Here is a 26,560-nt window from a genome sequence, read left to right on the forward strand (position 1 = left end):
GGTGTGTGTGTGTGCGCGCGTGTGTGTATCTGAAGTGTTGATGGCCCCTTCCTGGCTGATGACGCTCCATCAGTTGTTTCTCCAGAGAGAAACGTCTCCTGTCTTTTACCTCTCTCTTAGCTTCAGTTTCCTGGAACTGCACACACACACACACACACACACACACACACACACACACACACACACACACACACACACACACACACACACACACACACACACACACACACACACACACACACACACACACACACACACACACACACACACACACACACACACACACACACACACAGGGAGGCAGGGGGAGAGGAAAAGGTCAGTAGATGGATTCAATGTTGTGAATCATCAGAACAGTCCACAACAGAAAGAGACAGAAAGAGGCAGAAAGAGGCAGAAGGAGAGAGAGAGACAGAAGGAGAGAGGGATAGAGAGAGCGAGACAGAAAGAGAGAAAGAGAGAGGAATAGCGAGAGAGAGACAGAGAGAGGGATAGAGAGAGAGAGAGAGAAAGAGAGAGGGATAGAGAGAGAGAGGGGGATAGAGAGAGAGAGACAGAAAGAGAGAAAGAGAGAGGAATAGAGAGAGAGACAGAAAGAAAGAAAGAGAGAGGAATAGAGAGAGAGATAGACAGAGAGAGGGATAGAGAGAGAGAGAGAGAGAGAGAGAGGGATAGAGAGAGAGAGGGGGATAGAGAGAGAGAGACAGAAAGAGAGAAAGAGAGAGGAATAGAGAGAGACAGAAAGAGAGAAAGAGAGAGGAATAGCGAGAGAGATAGACAGAGAGAGGGATAGAGAGAGAGAGAGAGAGAAAGAGAGAGGGATAGAGAGAGAGAGGGGGATAGAGAGAGAGAGACAGAAAGAGAGAAAGAGAGAGGAATAGAGAGAGAGACAGAAAGAGAGAAAGAGAGAGGAATAGAGAGAGCGATAGACAGAGAGAGGGATAGAGAGAGAGAGAGAGAGAGAGAGAGAGAGAGAGAGAGAGAGAGAGAGAGAGGGATAGAGAGAGAGAAAGAGAGAGGGATAGAGAGAGAGAGGGGGATAGAGAGAGAGAGACAGAAAGAGAGAAAGAGAGAGAGACAGAAAGAGAGAAAGAGAGAGGAATAGAGAGAGAGATAGAGAGAGAGGGATAGAGAGAGAGAGAGAGAGAGGAGAGAGAGAGAGAGAGAGAGAGAGAGAGAGAGAGAGAGAGAGAGAGAGAGAGAGAGAGAGGGATAGAGAGAGAGAGAGGGATAGAGAGAGAGAGACAGAAAGAGAGAAAGAGAGAGGAATAGAGAGAGAGACAGAAAGAGAGAGAGAGAAGTGATCACTTCTGTTCCCCTCCATCCCCTGTGACAGGGTTAAAGAGAGGAGAGAACAGGAGGGGAAAAGAGAGAGAGAGGGATAGAGAGAGAGAGAAGAAGGGAAATGTAGAAAAATTGATGAAATAAACTCAAATCATCTCTCTGGTTCCCCTCAAGTCACCATTAGCTGCCTGTCTGCCTGTCTGCCTGTCTGGCTATCTAAATGCCCCCCCCCCCCCACGCTATAGGAGGCACTGTGGCTGGGAAGAGCGAGCACACCCTCCTTTCTGTCTGTCAGTGTGGCTACATGGCTCTGTCTGTCTGTGTGGCTACCTGACTGTGTCTGTCTGTCTGTCTGTCTGTCTGTCTGTCTGTCTGTCTGTCTGTCTGTCTGTCTGTCTGTCTGTCTGTCTGTCTGTCTGTCTGTCTGTCTGTCTGTGTGACTACCCGACTGTGTCTGTCTGTCTGACTACTTAACTATGTGTGTGTGTGTGTGTGTGTGTTACAGTGCTGAGAACACAGATAGGGTGATTAAGAAATTCACCTGGCTCTTTACACTCGTACCCGTATGAGGGTTGAGAATGAAGACGTTTATGATGGCTATGTTTGATGTACAGTTAGCCTGCAAGATGATCTCCTGTCATACCCTGGGTTGTTCTGAGCAGAACTGATGGTTTATTGTGGAGAGAACTGGCCATTGAACGCCTGAATGCACTCGTCATTTCTATAAGACCAAAACCCTCATCCATTTCTCTGAATTGTGTAATGAAAGCATAATACTGTAAGATACTATTTTAGAACTTAGCTAGTCATGCTGGCAATAGAACAAGCTTTCAAATGATGCCCACCTGACCCAGATTGTGATTTATAATGGACCATTTTGGGATTGCGTAAACAACAACAGTAATTGTGTGATGGCAGGGATGCAGGGTTGTGTTCCAAACAAAACAACTACAAGTGTGCTTGCTTTCGTTCCTCCATGGTACAGGTAGGAGAGCTAAAACAAATAGTTGAAGACTTCTTTGAGTCATAAAAGTGCATTGAAATGACTTAGGAACTGTGCCCACTTTGGAGAGGTGTGTGTCCACTTGGAGAGGTGTGTGTCCACTTGGAGAGGTGTGTGTCCACTTTGGAGAGGTGTGTGTCCACTTGGAGAGGTGTATGTCCACTTTGGAGAGGTGTTCGCCCACTTGGAGAGGTGTGTGTACACTTGGAGAGGTGTGTGTCCACTTGGAGAGGTATGTGTCCACTTGGAGAGGTGTGTGTCCACTTTGGAGAGGTGTGTGTCCACTTTGGAGAGGTATGTGTCCACTTGGAGAGGTGTGTGTCCACTTGGAGAGGTGTGTGTCCACTTGGAGAGGTGTGTGTCCACTTGGAGAGGTGTGTGCACACTTTTGAGAGGTGTGTGTCCACTTGGAGAGGTGTGTGCACACTTTGGAGAGGTGTGTGTCCACTTTGGAGAGGTGTGTGTCCACTTGGAGAGGTGTGTGCACACTTTGGAGAGGTGTGTGTCCACTTTGGAGAGGTGTGTGTCCACTTGGAGAGGTGTGTGTCCACTTGGAGAGGTGTGTGTCCACTTGGAGAGGTGTGTGTCCACTTGGAGAGGTATGTGTCCACTTGGAGAGGTGTGTGCACACTTTGGAGAGGTGTATGTCCACTTTGGAGAGGTGTGTGTCCACTTGGAGAGGTGTGTGTCCACTTGGAGAGGTGTGTGTCCACTTGGAGAGGTGTGTGTCCACTTGGAGAGGTGTGTGTCCACTTGGAGAGGTGTGTGTCCACTTTGGAGAGGTGTGTGTCCACTTTGGAGAGGTGTGTGTCCACTTGGAGAGGTGTGTGTCCACTTGGAGAGGTGTGTGTCCACTTGGAGAGGTGTGTGTCCACTTTGGAGAGGTGTGTGTCCACTTGGAGAGGTGTATGTCCACTTGGATAGGTGTGTGTCCACTTGGAGAGGTGTGTGCACACTTTGGAGAGGTGTGTGTCCACTTTGGAGAGGTGTGTGCACACTTTGGAGAGGTGTGTGTCCACTTTGGAGAGGTGTGTGCACACTTTGGAGAGATGTGTGTGTCCACTTGGGGAGGGGTGTGTCCACTTGGAGAGGTGTGTGTCCACTTGGAGAGGTGTGTGCACACTTTGGAGAGGTGTGTGTCCACTTGGAGAGGTGTTCGCCCACTTGGAGAGGTGTGTGTCCACTTGGAGAGGTGTGTGTCCACTTGGAGAGGTGTGTGTCCACTTGGAGAGGTATGTGTCCACTTGGAGAGGTGTGTGTCCACTTTGGAGAGGTGTGTGTCCACTTTGGAGAGGTATGTGTCCACTTGGAGAGGTGTGTGTCCACTTGGAGAGGTGTGTGTCCACTTGGAGAGGTGTGTGTCCACTTGGAGAGGTGTGTGTCCACTTGGAGAGGTGTGTGTCCACTTGGAGAGGTGTGTGTCCACTTGGAGAGGTGTGTGTCCACTTTGGAGAGGTGTGTGTCCACTTGGAGAGGTGTGTGTCCACTTTGGAGAGGTGTGTGTCCACTTGGAGAGGTGTGTGTCCACTTGGAGAGGTGTGTGTCCACTTGGAGAGGTGTGTGTCCACTTTGGAGAGGTGTGTGGCCACTTGGAGAGGTGTGTGTCCACTTTGGAGAGGTGTTCGCCCACTTGGAGAGGTGTGTGTACACTTGGAGAGGTGTGTGTCCACTTGGAGAGGTATGTGTCCACTTGGAGAGGTGTGTGTCCACTTTGGAGAGGTGTGTGTCCACTTTGGAGAGGTATGTGTCCACTTGGAGAGGTGTGTGTCCACTTTGGAGAGGTGTGTGTCCACTTGGAGAGGTGTGTGTCCACTTGGAGAGGTGTGTGCACACTTTTGAGAGATGTGTGTCCACTTGGAGAGGTGTGTGCACACTTTGGAGAGGTGTGTGTCCACTTTGGAGAGGTGTGTGTCCACTTGGAGAGGTGTGTGCCCACTTTGGAGAGGTGTGTGTCCACTTTGGGGAGGTGTGTGTCCACTTGGAGAGGTGTGTGTCCACTTGGAGAGGTGTGTGTCCACTTTGGGAGGTGTGTGTCCACTTGGAGAGGTGTGTGTCCACTTGGAGAGGTATGTGTCCACTTGGAGAGGTGTGTACACACTTTGGAGAGGTGTGTGTCCACTTTGGAGAGGTGTGTGTCCACTTGGAGAGGTGTGTGTCCACTTGGAGAGGTGTGTGTCCACTTGGAGAGGTGTGTGTCCACTTGGAGAGGTGTGTGTCCACTTGGAGAGGTGTGTGTCCACTTTGAGAGGTGTGTGTCCACTTGGAGAGGTGTGTGTCCACTTTGGAGAGGTGTGTGTCCACTTGGAGAGGTGTGTGTCCACTTGGAGAGGTGTGTGTCCACTTTGGAGAGGTGTGTGTCCACTTGGAGATGTGTGTGTCCACTTGGAGAGGTGTGTGTCCACTTGGAGAGGTGTGTGTCCACTTGGAGAGGTGTGTGTCCACTTGGAGAGGTGTATGTCCACTTGGATAGGTGTGTGTCCACTTGGAGAGGTGTGTGCACACTTTGGAGAGGTGTGTGTCCACTTTGGAGAGGTGTGTGTCCACTTTGGAGAGGTGTGTGTCCACTTTGGAGAGGTGTGTGCACACTTTGGAGAGGTGTGTGTCCACTTTGGAGAGGTGTGTGTCCACTTTGGAGATGTGTGTGTCCACTTGGGGAGGGGTGTGTCCACTTGGAGAGGTGTGTGTCCACTTGGAGAGGTGTGTGTCCACTTTGGAGAGGTGTGTGCACACTTTGGAGAGGTGTGTGTCCACTTGGAGAGGTGTTCGCCCACTTGGAGAGGTGTGTGTCCACTTGGAGAGGTGTGTGTCCACTTGGAGAGGTGTGTGTCCACTTGGAGAGGTATGTGTCCACTTGGAGAGGTGTGTGTCCACTTTGGAGAGGTGTGTGTCCACTTTGGAGAGGTATGTGTCCACTTTGGAGAGGTGTGTGTCCACTTGGAGAGGTGTGTGTCCACTTGGAGAGGTATGTGTCCACTTGGAGAGGTGTGTGTCCACTTGGAGAGGTGTGTGTCCACTTTGGAGAGGTGTGTGTCCACTTGGAGAGGTGTATGTCCACTTGGATAGGTGTGTGTCCACTTGGAGAGGTGTGTGCACACTTTGGAGAGGTGTGTGTCCACTTTGGAGAGGTGTGTGCACACTTTGGAGAGGTGTGTGTCCACTTTGGAGAGGTGTGTGCACACTTTGGAGAGGTGTGTGTCCACTTTGGAGAGGTGTGTGCACACTTTGGAGAGGTGTGTGTCCACTTGGGGAGGGGTGTGTCCACTTGGAGAGGTGTGTGTCCACTTGAGAGGTGTGTGTCACACTTTGGAGAGGTGTGTGTCCACTTGGAGAGGTGTGTGTCCACTTGGAGAGGTGTGTGTCCACTTGGAGAGGTGTGTGTCCACTTGGAGAGGTGTGTGTCCACTTGGAGAGGTATGTGTCCACTTGGAGAGGTGTGTGTCCACTTTGGAGAGGTGTGTGTCCACTTTGGAGAGGTGTGTCCACTTGGAGAGGTGTGTGTCCACTTGGAGAGGTGTGTGTCCACTTGGAGAGGTATGTGTCCACTTGGAGAGGTGTGTGTCCACTTTGGAGAGGTGTGTGTCCACTTGGAGAGGTGTGTGTCCACTTGGAGAGGTGTGTGTCCACTTTGGAGAGGTGTGTGTCCACTTGGAGAGGTGTGTGTCCACTTTGGAGAGGTGTGTGTCCACTTGGAGAGGTGTGTGTCCACTTGGAGAGGTGTGTGTCCACTTTGGAGAGGTGTGTGTCCACTTTGGAGAGGTGTGTGTCCACTTGGAGAGGTGTGTGTCCACTTTGGAGAGGTGTGTGTCCACTTGGAGAGGTGTGTGTCCACTTGGAGAGGTGTGTGTCCACTTTGGAGAGGTGTGTGTCCACTTGGAGAGGTGTGTGTCCACTTGGAGAGGTATGTGTCCACTTGGAGAGGTGTGTGTCCACTTGGAGAGGTGTGTGTCCACTTTGGAGAGGTATGTGTCCACTTGGAGAGGTGTGTGTCCACTTTGGAGAGGTGTGTGTCCACTTGGAGAGGTGTGTGTCCACTTGGAGAGGTGTGTGTCCACTTTGGAGAGGTGTGTGTCCACTTGGAGAGGTTGTGTCCACTTGGAGAGGTGTGTGTCCACTTTGAGAGTGTGTGTCCACTTGGAGAGGTGTGTGTCCACTTGGAGAGGTGTGTGTCCACTTGGAGAGGTGTGTGTCCACTTGGAGAGGTGTGTGCACACTTTGGAGAGGTGTGTGTCCACTTTGGAGAGGTGTGTGCACACTTTGGAGAGGTGTGTGTCCACTTGGAGAGGTGTGTGTCCACTTTGGAGAGGTGTGTGTCCACTTTGGAGAGATGTGTGTCCACTTGGAGAGTTGTGTGTCCACTTGGAGAGGTGTGTGTCCACTTGGAGAGGTGTGTGTCCACTTTGGAGAGGTGTGTGTCCACTTTGGAGAGGTGTGTGTCCACTTTGGAGAGGTGTGTGTCCACTTTGGAGAGGTGTGTGTCCACTTTGGAGAGGTGTGTGTCCACTTTGGAGAGGTGTGTGTCCACTTTGGAGAGGTGTGTGCACACTTTGGAGAGATGTGTGTCCACTTTGGAGAGGTGTGTGTCCACTTTGGAGAGGTGTGTGCACACTTTGGAGAGGTGTGTGTCCACTTTGGAGAGGTGTGTGTCCACTTTGGAGAGGTGTGTGCACACTTTGGAGAGGTGTGTGTCCACTTTGGAGAGGTGTGTGCACACTTTGGAGAGATGTGTGTGTCCACTTGGGGAGGGGTGTGTCCACTTGGAGAGATGTGTGTCCACTTGGAGAGGTGTGTGCACACTTTGGGGAGGTGTGTGTTCACTTGGAGAGGTGTGTGTCCACTTGGAGAGGTGTGTGTCCACTTGGAGAGGTGTGTGTCTACTTTGGAGAGATGTGTGTGTCCACTTTGGAGAGGTGTGTGTCCACTTGGAGAGGTGTGTGTCCACTTTGGAGAGGTGTGTGTCCACTTGGAGAGGTGTGTGTCCACTTGGAGAGGTGTGTGTCTACTTTGGAGAGATGTGTGTGTCCACTTTGGAGAGGTGTGTGTCCACTTTGGAGAGGTGTGTGTCCACTTGGAGAGGTGTGTGTCCACTTGGAGAGGTGTGTGTCCACTTTGGAGAGGTGTGTGTCCACTTGGAGAGGTGTGTGTCCACTTGGAGAGGTGTGTGTCCACTTGGAGAGGTGTGTGTCCACTTTGGAGAGGTGTGTGTCCACTTTGGAGAGGTGTGTGTCCACTTGGAGAGGTGTGTGTCCACTTGGAGAGGTGTGTGTCCACTTGGAGAGGTTGGAGAGGTGTGTGTCCACTTGGAGAGGTGTGTGTCCACTTTGGAGAGGTGTGTGTCCACTTTGGAGAGGTGTGTGTCCACTTGGAGAGGTGTGTGTCCACTTGGAGAGGTGTGTGTCCACTTGGAGAGGTGTGTGTCCACTTGGAGAGGTGTGTGTCCACTTTGGAGAGGTGTGTGTCCACTTGGAGAGGTGTGTGTCCACTTGGAGAGGTGTGTGTCCACTTGGAGAGGTGTGTGTCCACTTGGAGAGGTGTGTGTCCACTTGGAGAGGTGTGTGTCCACTTTGGAGAGGTGTGTGTCCACTTGGAGAGGTGTGTGTCCACTTGGAGAGGTGTGTGTCCACTTGGAGAGGTGTGTGTCCACTTGGAGAGGTGTGTGTCCACTTTGGAGAGGTGTGTGTCCACTTTGGAGAGGTGTGTGTCCACTTTGGAGAGTGTGTGTCCACTTTGGAGAGGTGTGTGTCACACTTTGGAGAGATGTGTGTGTCCACTTGGGGAGGGTGTGTGTCCACTTGGAGAGGTGTGTGTCCACTTGGAGAGGTGTGTGTCCACTTTGGGGAGGTGTGTGTCCACTTTGGAGAGGTGTGTGTCCACTTTGGAGAGGTGTGTGTCCACTTGGAGAGGTGTGTGTCCACTTTGGAGAGGTGTGTGTCCACTTGGAGAGGTGTGTGTCCACTTGGAGAGGTGTGTGTCCACTTTGGAGAGGTGTGTGTCCACTTGGAGAGGTGTGTGTCCACTTGGAGAGGTGTGTGTCCACTTGGAGAGGTGTGTGTCCACTTGGAGAGGTGTGTGTCCACTTGGAGAGGTGTGTGTCCACTTGGAGACTCCAGTTAGTCCTCTCACTCAAACCCTTGTCATTGTCTTGTCTCATGTTGCACCTTCCCCACATTTCCCAAGAATATTCTGATCGTGTTACTGAACGTATCCAGAGTATTTTCACATTTCGTTATCAACAAATGCGGTGAAAAGTCCAGTAAATGTAAAAGGCCCATCAAATCTGTTGTCCTCACCTTTGGTCGAATCATTCTCCCATTGTTTCTAAACAGTTCCCTTTCAATATCCTCGTTATGCTTTTCATATTTCTACTGTAAGAAACATTTCATTTAGCCCTATCCATATAGGTCAATTCTCAAGAGTGTAAAGGATTAACCTTCTCTGAAGAGCCAGGTATCAGTTTAACCACTAAAGACAATCCCTTTAACATGCTGACACAACCGTATCCCTTTAAGACAATACCACTACGGCTCAGTGTGAAACAGAGTATTACATATGGTGATAGCTATCCTAGCCCTTTTCTTGGCTAGGTGGAAGTTCCCCATTGTAGAGATAAATCTATCAAATAATATTGAGATTGATAAGATGTGCCTAGGGGCTAGGGGAAGTGCCTATGGACTAAGGAGTTTGATTTGTGATTGTGCATACCACTGTCTCATCCTTAAACACATCAACCAACACTAGTTCTGCTGAACCCCTTTTAACCTCCACTAGCCTGGAACAGCCTTTACACCCCTCAGAGATAATAGCACCGGTCACTCCCCTGTCACTCCCCTGTCACTCCCCTGTCACTCCCCTGTCACTCCCCGGTCACTCCCCGGTCCCTCCCCTGTCACTCCCCTGTCACTCCCCTGTCACTCCCCGGTCACTCCACAGTCACTCCCCTGTCACTCCCCTGTCACTCCCCTGTCACTCCCCTGTCACTCCCCGGTCACTCCCGGTCACTCCACGGTCACTCCCCAGTCACTCCCCTGTCACTCCCCTGTCACTCCCCGGTCCCTCCCCTGTCACTCCCCTGTCACTCCCCGGTTACTCCCCTGTCACTCCCCGGTCACTCCCCTGTCACTCCCCGGTCACTCCCCTGTCACTCCCTGGTCACTCCCCGGTTACTCCCCTGTCACTCCTTGGTCACTCCCCGGTCACTCCCCGGTCACTCCCCGTCACTCCCCGGTCACTCCCCGTCACTCCCCGGTCACTCCCCGGTCACTCCCCTGTCACTCCCCTGTCACTCCCGGTTACTCCCCTGTCACTCCCCGGTCACTCCCTGTCACTCCCCGGTCACTCCCCTGTCACTCCCCTGTCACTCCCCGGTTACTCCCCTGTCACTCCCCGGTCACTCCCCTGTCACTCTCCGGTCACTCCTCTGTCACTCCCCGGTCACTCCCCGGTCCCTCCCCTGTCACTCCCCTGTCACTCCCCGGTTACTCCCCTGTCACTCACCGGTCACTCCCCTGTCACTCTCCGGTCACTCCTCTGTCACTCCCTGGTCACTCTCCGGTCACTCCTCTGTCACTCCCTGGTCACTCCTCTGTCACTCCTCTGTCACTCCTCTGTCACTCCTCTGTTACTCCCCTATCACTTCCCTGTCACTCCCCGGTTACTCCCCTGTCACTCCCCGGTCACTCCCCTGTCACTCTCCGGTCACTCCCCTGTCACTCCCCTGTCACTCCCCGGTTACTCCCCTGTCACTCACCGGTCACTCCCCTGTCACCACTCCTCTGTCACTCCCTGGTCACTCTCCGGTCACTCCTCTGTCACTCCCTGGTCACTCCTCTGTCACTCCTCTGTCACTCCTCTGTCACTCCTCTGTCACTCCCCGGTCACTCCCCGGTCCCTCCCCTGTCACTCCCCTGTCACTCCCCGGTTACTCCCCTGTCACTCTCCGGTCACTCCTCTGTCACTCCCTGGTCACTCTCCGGTCACTCCTCTGTCACTCTCTGGTCACTCCTCTGTCACTCCTCTGTCACTCCCCTATCACTTCCCACTGGGGTGTCTACATCTGTGTGTGCTTGTGTTTTTCCCCAGTGGGGTGTGCGTGTGTGTGTGTGTGTGTATGTGTGTGTGTGTGGTGTGTGGTGGGGTGTGTGTGTGTGTGTGTGTGTATATATGTGTGTGGTGGGGTCTTTATGTGTGGATGGGGTGTGTATGTGTGTGGTGTGTGGTGGGATGTGTATGTGTGTGGTGTGCGGTGGGGTGTGTGTGTGTATGTGTGGGGTGTGTGTGTGTGGTGTGTGGTGTGTGTGTGTATGTGTGTGGTGTGTGGTGGGGTGTGTATGTGTGGGGTGTATGTGTGTGGTGTGTGATCGGGTGTGTGGTGTGTGTGTCTCCCAGTGGGGGGGGTGCAAATGTTTCCAGGGTGGAAGTGCTGACTCGTGCCGAGGAGGCTGGTTGTAGCTTCCCACTCCTGCAGTAGTGTGTGTAACTCTCCCTCCTTGGCGTAGGCGCTGGCTGTGTGTCCTAAGGCATTGGTCTGCAGGGGGTTGGCACCTGCACAGAGAGAAAGAGAGAGGTTAGGGGTCAAAGGTTAGGGGTCAGACTGCAGCATTTGGACTGCCCCACAGGGGAGAAAGATGGGTCATATGCCAAAGCAGCAGGAGGGTACAGTATATCAGTCACAGATCAACACACCGATCAACACACAGATCAACACACAGATCAACACACAGATCAACACACCGATCAACACACAGATCAACACACCGATCAACACACAGATCAACACACCGATCAACACACAGATCAACACACAGATCAACACACAGATCAACACACAGATCAACACACAGATCAACACACAGATCAACACACCGATCAACACACAGATCAACACACCGATCAACACACAGATCAACACACAGATCAACACACAGATCAACACACAGATCAACACACAGATCAACACACCGATCAACACACCGATCAACACACAGATCAACACACAGATCAACACACAGATCAACACACAGATCAACACACAGATCAACACACCGATCAACACACAGATCAACACACAGATCAACACACCGATCAACACACAGATCAACACACAGATCAACATACCGATCAACACACAGATCAACACACAGATCAACACACCGATCAACACACAGATCAACACACAGATCAACATACCGATCAACACACAGATCAACACACAGATCAACATACCGATCAACACACAGATCAACACACAGATCCACACACAGATCCACACACAGATCCACTGGCCCTTCAAGGAGAAAGAGACACATGCCGGAACACACAGCAGGACGTTATTACACACTCTAAAGGACTGAGCTGACCTCAGGAGAGATGGCACGGGTTACAGTATATATGTGTATCAGTGATTGAGAGTGTGTGTATCAGTGATTGAGAGTGTGTGTATCAGTGATTGAGAGTGTGTGTATCAGTGATTGAGAGTGTGTGTATCAGTGATTGAGAGTGTGTTACAGTATATATGTGTATCAGTGATTGAGAGTGTGTTACAGTATATATGTGTATCAGTGATTGAGAGAGTGTGTATCAGTGATTGAGAGTGTGTGTATCAGTGATTGAGAGAGTGTGTATCAGTGATTGATAGTGTGTGTATCAGTGATTGAGGGAGTGTGTATCAGTGATTGAGAGTGTGTTACAGTATATATGTGTATCAGTGATTGAGAGTGTGTTACAGTATATATGTGTATCAGTGATTGAGAGAGTGTGTATCAGTGATTGATAGTGTGTGTATCAGTGATTGAGAGAGTGTGTATCAGTGATTGAGAGTGTGTTACAGTATATATGTGTATCAGTGATTGAGAGTGTGTGTATCAGTGATTGAGGGAGTGTGTGTCAGTGATTGAGAGTGTGTGTATCAGTGATTGAGAGTGTGTGTATCAGTGATTGAGGGAGTGTGTGTCAGTGATTGAGAGTGTGTGTATCAGGGATTGAGAGTGTGTGTATCAGTGATTGAGAGAGTGTGTATCAGTGATTGAGAGTGTGTGTATCAGTGATTGAGAGCGTGTGTATCAGTGATTGAGAGTGTGTGTATCAGGGATTGAGAGTGTGTGTATCAGGGATTGAGAGTGTGTGTATCAGGGATTGAGAGTGTGTGTATCAGGGATTGAGAGAGTGTGTATCAGGGATTGAGAGTGTGTGTATCAGGGATTGAGAGAGTGTGTATCAGGGATTGAGAGTGTGTGTATCAGGGATTGAGAGTGTGTGTATCAGGGATTGAGAGAGTGTGTATCAGGGATTGAGAGTGTGTGTATCAGGGATTGAGAGTGTGTGTATCAGGGATTGAGAGAGTGTGTATCAGGGATTGAGAGTGTGTGTATCAGGGATTGAGAGTGTGTGTATCAGGGATTGAGAGAGTGTGTATCAGGGATTGAGAGTGTGTGTATCAGGGATTGAGAGAGTGTGTATCAGGGATTGAGAGTGTGTGTATCAGGGATTGAGAGTGTGTGTATCAGGGATTGAGAGTGTGTTACAGTATATATGTGTATCAGTGATTGAGAGTGTGTCAGTGATTGAGAGTGTGTCAGTGATTGGGAGTGTGTGTGTGTGAGAGTGTGTGTCAGTGATTGAGAGTGTGTGTATCAGTGATTGAGAGTGTGTTACAGTATATATGTGTATCAGTGATTGAGAGTGTGTTACAGTATATATGTGTATAAGTGATTGAGAGAGTGTCAGTGATTGAGAGTGTGTGTATCAGTGATTGAGAGTGTGTTACATTATATATGTGTATCAGTGATTGAGAGAGTGTGTATCAGTGATTGATAGTGTGTTACAGTATATATGTGTATCAGTGATTGAGAGTGTGTTACAGTATATATGTGTATCAGTGATTGAGAGTGTGTGTATCAGTGATTGAGAGTGTGTATATCAGTGATTGAGGGAGTGTGTATCAGTGATTGAGAGTGTGTTACAGTATATATGTGTATCAGTGATTGATAGTGTGTTACAGTATATATGTGTATCAGTGATTGAGAGTGTGTTACAGTATATATGTGTATCAGTGATTGAGAGTGTGTCAGTGATCAGTGAGAGAGTGTATCAGTGATTGATAGTGTGTTACAGTATATATGTGTATCAGTGATTGAGAGTGTGTTACAGTATATATGTGTATCAGTGATTGAGAGTGTGTGTATCAGTGATTGAGAGTGTGTATATCAGTGATTGAGGGAGTGTTATAGTATATATGTGTATCAGTGATTGAGAGTGTGTTATAGTATATATGTGTATCAGTGATTGAGAGTGTGTTACATATATATGTGTATCAGTGATTGAGAGTGTGTGTATCAGTGATTGAGAGAGTGTTATAGTATATATGTGTATCAGTGATTGAGAGTGTGTTACAGTATATATGTGTATCAGTGATTGAGAGAGTGTTACAGTATATATGTGTATCAGTGATTGAGAGTGTGTTACAGTGATTGATGTGTATCAGTGATTGAGAGTGTGTTACAGTGATATATGTGTATCAGTGATTGAGAGTGTGTGTATCAGTGATTGAGAGAGTGTGTATCAGTGATTGAGAGAGTGTGTATCAGTGATTGAGAGTGTGTTACATTATATAGTGTGTATCAGTGATTGAGAGTGTGTGTATCAGTGATTGAGAGTGTGTATATCAGTGATTGAGGGAGTGTGTATCAGTGATTGAGAGTGTGTTATCAGTGATTATATGTGTATCAGTGATTGAGAGAGTGTTACATTATATATGTGTATCAGTGATTGAGAGAGTGTGTATCAGTGATTGAGAGTGTGTTACAGTGATTATATGTGTATCAGTGATTGAGAGAGTGTTATCAGTGATATATGTGTATCAGTGATTGAGAGAGTGTTATCAGTGATTGATATATGTGTGTCAGTGATTGAGAGAGTGTGTATCAGTGATTGAGAGAGTGTGTATCAGTGATTGAGAGTGTGTGTATCAGTGATTGAGAGTGTGTGTATCAGTGATTGAGAGTGTGTGTATCAGTGATTGAGTGTGTGTGTATCAGTGATTGAGAGTGTGTGTATCAGTGATTGAGAGTGTGTGTATCAGTGATTGATAGTGTGTGTATCAGTGATTGAGAGAGTGTGTATCAGTGATTGAGAGTGTGTGTATCAGTGATTGAGAGTGTGTATATCAGTGATTGAGAGAGTGTGTATCAGTGATTGATAGTGTGTGTGTCAGTGATTGAGAGTGTGTGTATCAGTGATTGAGGGAGTGTGTATCAGTGATTGATAGTGTGTGTATCAGTGATTGAGAGTGTGTGTATCAGTGATTGAGGGTGTGTGTATCAGTGATTGAGGTGTGTGTATCAGTGATTGATAGTGATTGTATCAGTGATTGAGGGAGTGTGTATCAGTGATTGAGAGTGTGTGTATCAGTGATTGAGAGTGTGTGTATCAGTGATTGAGAGTGTGTGTATCAGTGATTGAGAGAGTGTGTATCAGTGATTGAGTGTGTGTGTGTCAGTGATTGAGAGTGTGTGTATCAGTGATTGAGAGTGTGTATATCAGTGATTGAGGGAGTGTGTATCAGTGATTGAGAGTGTGTTACAGTATATATGTGTATCAGTGATTGATAGTGTGTTACATTATATATGTGTGTCAGTGATTGAGAGTGTGTTACAGTATATATGTGTATCAGTGATTGAGAGAGTGTGTATCAGTGATTGAGAGTGTGTGTATCAGTGATTGATAGTGTGTTACAGTATATATGTGTATCAGTGATTGAGAGTGTGTTACAGTATATATGTGTATCAGTGATTGAGAGAGTGTGTATCAGTGATTGATAGTGTGTTACAGTATATATGTGTATCAGTGATTGAGAGTGTGTTACAGTATATATGTGTATCAGTGATTGAGAGAGTGTTACAGTATATATGTGTATCAGTGATTGAGAGAGTGTTACAGTATATATGTGTATCAGTGATTGATAGTGTGTTACAGTATATATGTGTATCAGTGATTGAGAGAGTGTCAGTGATTGAGAGAGTGTGTATCAGTGATTGAGAGTGTGTGTATCAGTGATTGAGAGTGTGTGTATCAGTGATTGAGAGTGTGTGTATCAGTGATTGATAGTGTGTTACAGTATATATGTGTATCAGTGATTGATAGTGTGTTACAGTATATATGTGTATCAGTGATTGATAGTGTGTTACAGTATATATGTGTATCAGTGATTGATAGTGTGTTACAGTATATATGTGTATCAGTGATTGATAGTGTGTTACAGTATATATGTGTATCAGTGATTGAGAGTGTGTGTATCAGTGATTGATAGTGTGTTACATTATATATGTATATCAGTGATTGAGGGAGTGTTATAGATTATATATGTGTATCAGTGATTGAGAGTGTGTTATAGTATATATGTGTATCAGTGATTGAGAGTGTGTTACAGGATTGATATGTGTATCAGTGATTGAGAGTGTGTATCAGGATTATCAGTGATTGAGGGAGTGTGTATCAGTGATTGAGAGTGTGTTACAGTATATATGTGTATCAGTGATTGAGAGAGTGTTACAGTATATATGTGTATCAGTGATTGAGAGTGTGTTACAGTATATATGTGTATCAGTGATTGAGAGTGTGTTACAGTATATATGTGTATCAGTGATTGAGAGTGTGTGTATCAGTGATTGAGAGAGTGTGTATCAGTGATTGAGAGAGTGTGTATCAGTGATTGAGAGTGTGTTACATTATATATGTGTATCAGTGATTGAGAGTGTGTGTATCAGTGATTGAGAGTGTGTATATCAGTGATTGAGGGAGTGTGTATCAGTGATTGAGAGTGTGTTACAGTATATATGTGTATCAGTGATTGAGAGAGTGTTACAGTGTATATGTGTATCAGTGATTGAGAGAGTGTTACATTATATATGTGTGTCAGTGATTGAGAGAGTGTGTATCAGTGATTGAGAGAGTGTGTATCAGTGATTGAGAGTGTGTGTATCAGTGATTGAGGGAGTGTGTATCAGTGATTGAGAGTGTGTGTATCAGTGATTGAGAGTGTGTGTATCAGTGATTGAGAGTGTGTGTATCAGTGATTGAGAGTGTGTGTATCAGTGATTGATAGTGTGTGTATCAGTGATTGAGAGAGTGTGTATCAGTGATTGAGAGTGTGTGTATCAGTGATTGAGAGTGTGTATATCAGTGATTGAGAGAGTGTGTATCAGTGATTGATAGTGTGTGTGTCAGTGATTGAGAGTGTGTGTATCAGTGATTGAGGGAGTGTGTATCAGTGATTGATAGTGTGTGTATCAGTGATTGAGAGTGTGTGTATCAGTGATTGAGGGAGTGTGTATCAGTGATTGAGGGAGTGTGTATCAGTGATTGATAGTGTGTGTATCAGTGATTGAGGGAGTGTGTATCAGTGATTGAGAGTGTGTGTATCAGTGATTGAGAGTGTGTGTATCAGTGATTGAGTGTGTGTGTGTCAGTGATTGAGAGTGTGTGTATCAGTGATTGAGAGTGTGTGTATCAGTGATTGAGAGAGTGTGTATCAGTGATTGAGAGAGTGTGTATCAGTGATTGAGAGTGTGTGTATCAGTGATTGAGAGTGTGTGTATCAGTGATTGAGAGTGTGTGTATCAGTGATTGATAGAGTGTGTATCAGTGATTGAGAGAGTGTGTATCAGTGATTGAGAGTGTGTGTATCAGTGATTGAGAGAGTGTCAGTGATTGAGAGTGTGTGTCAGTGATTGAGAGTGTGTGTATCAGTGATTGAGAGAGTGTGTATCAGTGATTGAGAGAGTGTGTATCAGTGATTGAGAGAGTGTGTATCAGGGATTGAGAGTGTGTGTATCAGTGATTGAGAGTGTGTTACAGTATATATGTGTATCAGTGATTGAAAGTGTGTCAGTGATTGGGAGTGTGTGTGTGTAAGAGTGTGTGTCAGTGATTGAGAGTGTGTGTCAGTGATTGAGAGTGTGTTACATTATATATGTGTATCAGTGATTGAGAGAGTGTGTATCAGTGATTGAGAGTGTGTTACAGTATATATGTGTATCAGTGATTGAGAGAGTGTGTATCAGTGATTGAGAGAGTGTGTATCAGTGATTGATAGTGTGTGTATCAGTGATTGAGGGAGTGTGTATCAGTGATTGAGAGTGTGTTACAGTATATATGTGTATCAGTGATTGATAGTGTGTTATAGTATATATGTGTATCAGTGATTGAGAGTGTGTTATAGTATATATGTGTATCAGTGATTGATAGTGTGTTACATTATATATGTGTATCAGTGATTGAGAGTGTGTTACAGTATATATGTGTATCAGTGATTGAGAGTGTGTGTATCAGTGATTGAGAGTGTGTTACAGTATATATGTGTATCAGTGATTGAGAGTGTGTGTATCAGTGATTGAGAGTGTGTTATAGTATATATGTGTATCAGTGATTGAGAGTGTGTTACAGTATATATGTGTATCAGTGATTGAGAGTGTGTGTATCAGTGATTGAGAGTGTGTTATAGTATATATGTGTATCAGTGATTGAGAGTGTGTTACATTATATATGTGTGTCAGTGATTGAGAGTGTGTTACATTATATATGTGTATCAGTGATTGAGAGTGTGTGTATCAGTGATTGAGAGTGTGTGTATCAGTGATTGATAGTGTGTTACAGTATATATGTGTATCAGTGATTGAGAGTGTTACAGTATATAGAGTGTGTATCAGTGATTGAGGGAGTGTGTATCAGTGATTGAGAGTGTGTGTATCAGTGATTGAGAGTGTGTGTATCAGTGATTGATAGTGTGTTACATTATATATGTGTATCAGTGATTGAGAGTGTGTGTATCAGTGATTGATAGTGTGTTATAGTATATATGTGTATCAGTGATTGAGAGTGTGTTACATTATATATGTGTGTCAGTGATTGAGAGTGTGTTACATTATATATGTGTATCAGTGATTGAGAGAGTGTGTATCAGTGATTGATAGTGTGTTACAGTATATATGTGTATCAGTGATTGAGAGTGTGTTACAGTATATATGTGTATCAGTGATTGAGAGTGTGTGTATCAGTGATTGAGAGTGTGTGTATCAGTGATTGATAGTGTGTTACAGTATATATGTGTATCAGTGATTGATAGTGTGTTACAGTATATATGTGTATCAGTGATTGATAGTGTGTTACAGTATATATGTGTATCAGTGATTGATAGTGTGTTACAGTATATATGTGTATCAGTGATTGAGAGAGTGTTACAGTATATATGTGTATCAGTGATTGATAGTGTGTTACAGTATATATGTGTATCAGTGATTGAGAGTGTGTTACAGTATATATGTGTATCAGTGATTGAGAGAGTGTCAGTGATTGAGAGAGTGTGTATCAGTGATTGAGAGTGTGTGTATCAGTGATTGAGAGTGTGTTACAGTATATATGTGTATCAGTGATTGAGAGTGTGTTACATTATATATGTGTATCAGTGATTGAGAGTGTGTTACATTATATATGTGTATCAGTGATTGAGAGTGTGTCAGTGATTGAGAGTGTGTTCAGTATATATGTGTATCAGTGATTGAGAGTGTGTGTATCAGTGATTGAGAGTGTGTGTATCAGTGATTGAGAGTGTGTTACAGTGATTATATGTGTATCAGTGATTGAGAGTGTGTGTATCAGTGATTGAGGGAGTGTGTATCAGTGATTGAGAGTGTGTTACAGTGATATATGTGTATCAGTGATTGAGAGTGTGTGTATCAGTGATTGAGAGTGTGTGTATCAGTGATTGAGAGAGTGTGTATCAGTGATTGAGAGTGTGTATCAGTGATTGAGAGTGTGTGTATCAGTGATTGAGAGTGTGTGTATCAGTGATTGAGAGTGTGTGTATCAGTGATTGAGAGTGTGTGTATCAGTGATTGAGAGAGTGTGTATCAGTGATTGAGAGAGTGTGTATCAGTGATTGAGAGTGTGTGTATCAGTGATTGAGAGTGTGTGTATCAGTGATTGAGAGTGTGTGTATCAGTGATTGAGAGAGTGTGTATCAGTGATTGAGAGAGTGTGTATCAGTGATTGAGAGTGTGTGTATCAGTGATTGAGTGATTGAGAGTGTGTGTATCAGTGATTGAGAGTGTGTTACAGTATATATGTGTATCAGTGATTGAGAGAGTGTGTATCAGTGATTGAGAGTGTGTGTATCAGTGATTGAGAGTGTGTGTATCAGTGATTGAGAGAGTGTGTATCAGTGATTGAGAGTGTGTGTATCAGTGATTGAGAGTGTGTTACAGTATATATGTGTATCAGTGATTGAAAGTGTGTCAGTGATTGAAAGTGTGTATCAGTGATTGATAGTGTGTTACAGTATATATGTGTGTCAGTGATTGAGAGTGTGTTACAGTATATATGTGTATCAGTGATTGAAAGTGTGTCAGTGATTGAAAGTGTGTATCAGTGATTGATAGTGTGTTACAGTATATATGTGTATCAGTGATTGAGAGTGTGTTACAGTATATATGTGTATCAGTGATTGAGAGTGTGTTACAGTATATATGTGTATCAGTGATTGAGAGTGTGTTACAGTATATAGTGTGTATCAGTGATTGAGAGTGTGTTACAGTATATATGTGTATCAGTGATTGAGAGAGTGTGTATCAGTGATTGAGAGAGTGTGTATCAGTGATTGAGAGTGTGTTACAGTATATATGTGTATCAGTGATTGAGAGTGTGTGTATCAGTGATTGATAGTGTGTGTATCAGTGATTGAGGGAGTGTGTATCAGTGATTGAGAGTGTGTTACAGTATATATGTGTATCAGTGATTGAGAGAGTGTGTATCAGTGATTGAGAGAGTGTGTATCAGTGATTGAGAGTGTGTGTATCAGTGATTGAGAGTGTGTGTATCAGTGATTGAGAGTGTGTGTATCAGTGATTGAGTGAGTGTGTGTCAGTGATTGAGAGTGTGTGTGTCAGTGATTGAGCGTGTGTGTATCAGTGATTGAGAGAGTGTGTATCAGTGATTGAGAGAGTGTGTATCAGGGATTGAGAGTGTGTGTATCAGTGATTGAGAGTGTGTTACAGTATATATGTGTATCAGTGATTGAGAGTGTGTCAGTGATTGGGAGTGTGTGTGTGTGAGAGTGTGTGTCAGTGATTGAGAGTGTGTGTCAGTGATTGAGAGTGTGTGTGTCAGTGATTGAGAGTGTGTGTGTCAGTGATTGAGAGTGTGTGTCAGTGATTGAGTGTGTGTGTCAGTGATTGAGAGTGTGTCAGTGATTGAGAGTGTGTGTGAGAGAGTGTGTGTCAGTGATTGAGAGTGTGTGTCAGTGATTGAGAGTGTGTGTGTCAGTGATTGAGAGTGTGTGTGTCAGTGATTGAGAGCGTGTGTGTCAGTGATTGAGAGTGTGTGTGTCAGTGATTGAGAGTGTGTGTGTGAGAGAGTGTGTGTCAGTGATTGAGAGTGTGTGTCAGTGATTGAGAGTGTGTGTCAGTGATTGAGAGTGTGTGTGTCAGTGATTGAGAGTGTGTGTGTCAGTGATTGAGAGTGTGTGTGTCAGTGATTGAGAGTGTGTGTGTCAGTGATTGAGAGTGTGTGTGTCAGTGTTTGAGAGTGTGTGGCAGTGAGGGATGCTGGTTGTGTTGTCAGTAAGGGTGGTTATCTGTGTGTGTGTTTATCTGTTATGTGTGTGTGTATGTTTACCTGGTGTGTGTGTGTGTGTGTGTGTGTGTGTGTGTGTGTGTGTGTGTGTGTGTGTGTGTGTGTGTGTGTGTGTGTGTGTGTGTGTGTGTCTGTGTATAATCGATGCCGTACATGGTCGTAGTGTCGGTGTTAGCGAAGACCAGCGAGATTAATCGCCATGGTGATTATAGATAAAAACCTAAATGCCGTCCTGCTCTCAATCCAATCGATCGCAATGATAAAAAACATAAAGGAAAAAAGCAATATAACAGCTGACACACACACCCTCACAGCTCCCCTCACCTACCTCACACACTCTGCTCCCCTCACCTACCTCACACACTCTGCTCCCCTCTGTTTCCAACATAATAAATAGCATCATTTAGGCCTTTAATATCAGCCCAACCCTCTGGGCCAAGGATCAACCCTAACGACCACTAACCCTCAGAGAGAAAAAGAGAGCGAGAGAGATAGATAGAGATAGAGAGAAAAAGAGAGAGAGAAATAGAAATAGAAAGAGAGAGAGAGAGAGAGAGAGAGAGAGAGAGAGAGAGAGAGAGAGAGAGAGGAATAGAGAGAGAGGAATAGAGAGAGAGGAATAGAGAGAGAGAGAGAGAGAGAGAGAGAGAGAGAGAGAGAGAGAGAGAGAGAGAGAGAGGAATAGAGGAATAGAGAGAGAGAGAGAGAGAGGAATAGAGAGAGAGGAATAGAGAGAGAGAGAGAGAGAGAGGAAGAGAGAGAGAGAGAGAGAGAGGAGAGAGAGAGAGAGAGAGAGAGAGAGAGAGAGAGAGAGAGAGAGAGAGAGAGAGAGAGACAAACAAAACAATAACTATATTGAAACAGATGCAACACAACTAAAGCAGTACATCCATGTTCCAAAACCCCATTTATTAGGTCCTGCTTCATTAGTAATGCCTATTAGGAGTTCTCTACCTCCCTCCCCTCTCCCTCTGTTCTTCCGTTCCTCTCCCTCTCTATTTCCAGTGCAGCTGGTTAGACAGGGGTCCTGCTGCTCTGTGTGTTTTTGTGTGTGCCCCTGAGTGTCTAACCCCTCTGGTCAGGGCCATGCTCCGCTCCATTACTCTCTGCCAGGCCTGTGGGGCTCTGTGTGGAGCCTGGGGGCTGGGTAGAGAGCTTCCCCAGGCAGGTTGAAGGCTGCTGGGGCAGGGGCCGGCTTGAGGTGGGCCTACAGACGGTGATGGATGGAGGCCTGAGACTAAGGGCCAACTGATGCTAAGAGAGCAAGCCAACGCACAAGGATCACACACACAGGGGAAATAAACACACACACACATCTACCAATACGCAGGCGCATACACACACACACACACACACACACACACACACACACGAGCAAGATTTCATCACTGACAGCTGTTATTCATCATGTATGTTTTATTACAGCTCTACTATAAGAGGGTGGATGGGAGGAGAGGAGGAGAGGGGGATGAGAGGAGAGGGGGAGGAGAGAGGGATGAGAGGAGAGGGGTATGAGAGGAGAGGGGGAGGAGAGGAGGAGAGGGGGATGAGAGTGTGGAGAGGAGGAGAGGGGGAGGAGAGCAGAGGAGAAGAGGAAAGGGGGATGAGAGTAGAGGAGAGGAGGAGAGGGGGATGAGATTAGAGGAGAGGAGGAGAGGGGGATGAGAGGAGAGGGGGAGGAGAGGAGGAGAGGAGGAGAGGGGGTGAGAGGAGAGGAGAGGGAGATGAGAGTAGAGGAGAGGGGGATGAGAGGAGAGGGGGAGGAGAGTGGGATGAGAGGAGAGGGGAGGAGAGGAGGAGAGGGGGATGAGAGGAGAGGAGAGGAGGAGAGGGGGATGAGAGGAGAGGAGAGGAGGAGAGGGGGATGAGAGGAGAGGGGGAGGAGAGGAGGAGAGGAGGAGAGGGGGATGAGAGTGTGTGGAGAGGAGGAGAGGGGGAGGAGAGCAGAGGAGAAGAGGAAAGGGGGAGGAGAGGAGGAGAGGGGGAGGAGAGCAGAGGAGAGAAGGAAAGCGGGAGGAGAGGAGGAGAGGAGGAGAGGGGGAGGAGAGCAGAGGAGAGGAGGAGAGGGGGAGGAAAGGAGGAAAAAGGGACGAGAGCAGAGGAGCGGAGGAGAGGGGGGGAGAGGAGGAGAGGGGGAAAAGAGCAGAGGAGAGGAGGAAATGTAGTGAAGAGCAGAGGAGAGGAGGAAATGTAGTGAAGAGCAGAGGATAGGAGGAAAGGTAGTGAAGAGCAGAAGAGAGGAGGAAAGGTAGTGAAGAGCAGAGGAGAGGAGGAAAGGTAGTGAAGAGCAGAGGAGAGGAGGAAAGGTAGTGAAGAGCAGAGGAGAGGAGGAAAGGTAGTGAAGAGCAGAGGAGAGGAGGAAAGGTAGTGAAGAGCAGAGGAGAGGAGGAAAGGTAGTGAAGAGCAGAGGAGAGGAGGAAAGGTAGTGAAGAGCAGAGGAGAGGAGGAAAGGTAGTGAAGAGCAAAGGAGAGGATGAAAGGTAGTGAAGAGCAGAGGAGAGAAGGAAAGGTAGTGAAGAGCAGAGGAGAGGAGGAAAGGTAGTGAAGAGCAGAGGAGAGGAGGAAAGGTAGTGAAGAGCAGAGGAGAGGAGGAAAGGTAGTGAAGAGCAGAGGAGAGGAGGAAAGGTAGTGAAGAGCAGAGGAGAGGAGGAAAGGTAGTGAAGAGCAGAGGAGAGGAGGAAAGGTAGTGAAGAGCAGAGGAGAGGAGGAAAGGTAGTGAAGAGCAGAGCAGAGGAGGAAAGGTAGTGAAGAGCAGAGGAGAGGAGGAAAGGTAGTGAAGAGCAGAGCAGAGGAGGAAAGGTAGTGAAGAGCAGAGCAGAGGAGAGGAGGAAAGGTAGTGAAGAGCAGAGGAGAGAAGGAAAGGGGGAGGAGAGGAGGAGAGGAGAGAGGGGCCAATAGAAATGGAATCGCGAAAACAGCTTGGGAAGAAAAGAGACAAGAAACAGCATCTCCTGTGTGTGTGTGTGTGTGTGTGTGTGTGTGTGTGTGTGTGTGTGTGTGTGTGTGTGTGTGTGTGTGTGTGTGTGTGTGTGTGTGTGTGTGTGTGTGTGTGTGTGTGTGTGTGTGTGTGTGTGTGTGTGTGTGTGTGTGTGTGTGTGTGTGTAAGCAAAAGAGAGGAAGGTCACAGATGGATTCTGATTGCCTGCGATAGCGGTGCCGGTCAGGCGTGGTCAGGTCGTCTGGGTAACAACATCTTTAATGTGATTGGGTAAGAATGAATGTTTTTGTTTTGAGAAATGTATCCATTTTATTAGTACATTTAAAAATGTATCAGAGTCAGAAGAGGGGTGGGGGGGTGCTATTCCATTAGGTGAGTAGAATTTGTTTAAGCACTTAGATTACTGATTCCCCCTATCCTCAGTTAGAGGAAGAGAGGGAGAAAGATTAAGGGAGATGTGTAATCCATCATAAACATAACATTATTCCTGCAACTCAATCATGACAGTGTTTGTGTGTGTGTCTGCATGCGTGCACATCTTACCTAAGACAGTGGTTTAAAATGGTGGGGTTTATCTGGACATTCTTGGGATTTGCAACAACTTTACACATAGCAGTTATTATTTTTGATCCATTAATAAAGTGCAGTTTAGCGACTTCCTCATACCAAATGGAAACAATATTTTTTTTATAAACAATCGCTCTTCAGTTCAATCTACTTCTAAATTAGTCATCATCTTTATCCAGACTTCACATTCAATATATATACTTAACCCCTCCCCCCAATACTACTAAAATACTCATATAAATCACATCACACACACAGTCTCTCTATTTTCCTGTGGTGTTGCCCCAGGCCAGGCTCTGTAAGAGGGTCAGAGTTCAATTAGGGCTGGAGGGCGGAGGGGCTTACTTGTTTAAGACCCACTGGTGTGTAGAGGGAGAGTAGGAGGGAGGGACGTTCTGCCCTGGGGGAGTGTGTGTTTGGTAGAGGAGCTGAGTCAATGACAGGTGCGAGCACAGAAAGACAATCAGTCACTTCCTGACCATATCAAGGACATGATGCACACTATGCATGTTTGTGTGTGTGTGTGTGTGTGTGTGTGTGTGTACGTGTGCGTGTGCGTGTGCGTGCGTGTGTGTGTGTGTGTGTGTGTGTGTGTGTGTGTGTGTGTGTGTGTGTGTGTGTGTGTGTGTGTGTGTGTGTGTCAGTGTGTGTGTATGTGCGTGACTCACCATTCTCCAGCAGCATGCATACAGCGAGTGGATCAGTGGAGAGCGTGGCGTAGCGTAGGGCTGTGCAACCACGGAAACCAGCCCTGCTACTTAGCCTGCTACTAAATTCATCCTCCCTGGATACCAACACTCACACAGAGAGAGAGAGAGAGAGAGAGAGAGAAGAGAGAGAGAGAGGGAGAGAGTGTGTTCAACAACACTGGGTCAGGAGGGGAAAGAGAGATAGGGGACTGGGAGAGGGAGGTTCAACAACACTGAAACAAAACATTAACTCCTGATAGGAGAGAGAGACTGGAGAGAGAGAGAGAGAGAGAGAGAGAGACCCTGAGAGAGAGAGAGAGAGAGAGAAAAGAGACCCTGAGTGTGTTCAAGAGAGGGACCCTGATAGAGTGTTCAACAACACTGGGGGAAGGAGGGAGAGAGATATAGATAAATAAATAAAAGTAAGGAAAGAAAGAGAGCAGAATAAGTCAATTGTAAATGTCTCTGTTTCTGCAGAATTATGAGAATCAAACTAATTCCTGCATCAGAGAGAATCCGTGACGTTTCTACTTTAAAAATAAAAGCATCAACCCTGATAGCATGTTCAACAACACTGGGTCAAAACATTAACCCTGATAGCGTGTTCAACAGCACTGGGTCAAAACATTAACCCTGATAGCGTGTTCAACAACACTGGGTCAAAACATCAACCCTGATAGTATGTTCAACAACACTGAAACAAAACATTAACCCTGATAGTGTGTTCAACAACACTGAAACAAAACATTAACCCTGATAGTGTGTTCAACAGCACTGGGTCAAAACATTAACCCTGATAGCGTGTTCAACAGCACTGGGTCAAAACATTAACCCTGATAGTGTGTTCAACACAAAACACTGGGTCAAAACATTAACCCTGATAGCGTGTTCAACAGCACTGGGTCAAAACATTAACCCTGATAGTGTGTTCAACAACACTGGGTCAAAACATTAACCCTGATAGCGTGTTCAACAGCACTGGGTCAAAACATTAACCCTGATAGCGTGTTCAACAACACTGAAACAAAACATTAACCCTGATAGTGTGTTCAAGAACACTGGGTCAAAACATTAACCCTGATAGTGTGTTCAACAGCACTGGGTCAAAACATTAACCCTGATAGCGTGTTCAACAGCACTGGGTCAAAACATTAACCCTGATAGCGTGTTCAACAACACTGGGTCAAAACATCAACCCTGATAGTATGTTCAACAACACTGAAACAAAACATTAACCCTGATAGTGTGTTCAACAACACTGAAACAAAACATTAACCCTGATAGTGTGTTCAACAACACTGGGTCAAAACATTAACCCTGATAGTATGTTCAACAACACTGGGTCAAAACATTAACCCTGATAGCATGTTCAACAACACTGAAACAAAACATTAACCCTGATAGCGTGTTCAAAAACACTGGGTCAAAACATTAACCCTGATAGCGTGTTCAACAACACTG

The 26,560-nt window shown here is 46.3% G+C and overlaps 1 pseudogene; it reads right to left on the minus strand.

Moving 5' to 3' along the window:
* Window positions 1-25,211, minus strand: part of LOC118377491 (caseinolytic peptidase B protein homolog) — a 61,773-nt pseudogene extending 36,562 nt beyond the window's left edge.
* Window positions 25,212-26,560: the final 1,349 nt, after the last annotated feature.

Source organism: Oncorhynchus keta, chromosome 18, assembly GCF_023373465.1.
Source record: "Oncorhynchus keta strain PuntledgeMale-10-30-2019 chromosome 18, Oket_V2, whole genome shotgun sequence".
In the NCBI taxonomy this organism is placed as follows: domain Eukaryota; kingdom Metazoa; phylum Chordata; class Actinopteri; order Salmoniformes; family Salmonidae; genus Oncorhynchus; species Oncorhynchus keta.